General features: G+C 36.5%; 1 protein-coding gene across 1 annotated transcript in view; it reads left to right on the top strand.

Annotated features, from left to right (window-relative positions):
- Positions 1 to 2040, top strand: part of TNFSF11 (tumor necrosis factor (ligand) superfamily, member 11) — a 34759-nt gene that overhangs the window by 5489 nt on the left and 27230 nt on the right. The gene's annotated exons all lie outside the window — the stretch shown is intronic.

A 2040-nucleotide genomic window follows, 5' to 3' on the forward strand; every position in this document is an offset into this window, starting at 1 on the left:
ATCCCCTTACCGGTCATCTTTAAAAAAAAAAAAAAAAAAAAAAAAGAAAGACATTTGGTTTCAGGTTAAATATAAATTGCTAATATGTGATCCTTAAGTAAACAAAATAAATTAGTATATAAAAATTAATTATGCCATGCATTCATGGTTTCTTTTGGGGAGAGCAATTAATGAGGTTTTATATATACACTTTAGCTCTAATGTTGCTTTCCAAAACAGTGGGTTCTCAATTGCACATTTGAAATACTTGGGGAGAGATTCAACAATTATACCCTACTCTGAGGGATGTTGATGAAATTGGCCTGTGGGGACGAGGGGTGTTGCGTGTGGGTGGTTAGGTTCTGGGCATGGGAATTTTTTAACAGAGAAAGGACAAAATCTTTGCATTATATGTTTTTGTGGCAAATTATTAATCTGCATTTAATAATTATTAAATTATTAAACTGTTGTAGAATTTTTGTACTAATTGGTGTTACTTGTGAAAAAAAATTAAAATTGATATCCAGGGAAATTTGGAGTCTTTTTAATAGCAGAAAATCTATATGATATATTTGACATTTTGAAGCATTACTTCTCAAACTTTCATGTGTATAAGAATTACCTGTGATCTAGTTAAAATGCAGATTCCCAGGCAGTGTGCCAGGGTAGAGCCTGAGATTCTGCATTTCTAACAAGCTCCCAGTGAACCCAGGACACTGCTGGTGCTTAGACTACACTTTGAGCATTGAGAATATAGGGGACTGCTGCTTCTGTTAGAAGGCTCTTAGCTTGTCAGCAGGACTGGAGCATAACCAATTCGAGGGTCCCCAGGCAATTCCCCAGTAATGCCACATTGTTCCTTGAGCTCAGCAGTTTTCCAGTGGTGAGCCAGCTGAGTGAGGCTTGATTCTTCTTCCCTGAGGTCTGAACCCAGCGACCCTTCATATCAGTTGCCCAGGCGTTTCTGGTTTTGTGGGATACTTATTGGCATAAGTGAGTTTTTTAAAAAAAATTGCATGATTGAAAGATTTCTTTATATAAAAACTCACATATTCTGCTTCATACTAATTATTCTAAAGAAAATGTGAAAAATAAATACGGATTGCAAATAGTTTTGCTTTATGGTGGTACCTCTTCCATAATTATAGATAATCCTTATATTTGCCAGATTGAAATAATAAAATTTATATCGGGGGCGCACATTTGTTAAAAGGCTATCATTTCATTCTGAGGATTTCGGGTATAGATAGGGTACTTTCCAGTTTATTTCTGATGGTTGGTTAATAAACTTACACATCTTCCTGGTTACTTTTAAAAGGATAATTAAACCAGGGAAAGAGAGACTTAGTATTAATTCTGACTGAGCTTTCGTTATTGCAAACTTATGCAGTTTTTCCTTTTTAAAATCTAGCTTGTACCTACTAATAAGCAAATGCATATGAAGTAACTTGAATTTTTGAAGAAAAAAGGACAAGTTAAACTATTATTATTAAAGCAATCGATAGCTACTTATTGCTACCCTTTACTTGGCAGTTGAAACCACTACAAAGGCTTGTCAGAGCTCTGGGAGGAGCAGGCAGACAATCTTGAGCACCTGTTCTAACCAGGCGGTCTGCTAGTAATCAATGCGTATATTTGGGGTGAGATAATTCCTTACATTACAAGAACTTTAGCATCCCCGCAGCACACGTCCATTTGACCTGCGCTTGCAGCCCTCCCCACTTTAATGTGATACCAAATATCACCCACACACATTACCAAACACCCCCTGACAGATGTACACTCTAGGCTGAGAAACACTGATGAAATCTTCAACAGAAAGAGAAATTATGCTTGTGGCTTCAGGTTTTGTTTAGAGCTAGGAAATGAATTTCTCTCTCCTTTCTTCAGCTGATTGAAAAATACGTTGATTAAGCAAAAAGGTCAGGCAAACATGGTGGTTAAAGATGATGTTAATTTCGCCTGATTTATGTAGGTTTCATGCTTTGAATGACCAAGTGGGCTTCATAATCCTATCTAGCATGTTGCATATGACTTAAAGAGAAAGAGCTTTCTCTACCT

The sequence above is a fragment of the Galeopterus variegatus genome, unplaced genomic scaffold (genome assembly GCF_000696425.1).
Source record: "Galeopterus variegatus unplaced genomic scaffold, G_variegatus-3.0.2 Scaffold9022, whole genome shotgun sequence".
Lineage (NCBI taxonomy): Eukaryota > Metazoa > Chordata > Mammalia > Dermoptera > Cynocephalidae > Galeopterus > Galeopterus variegatus.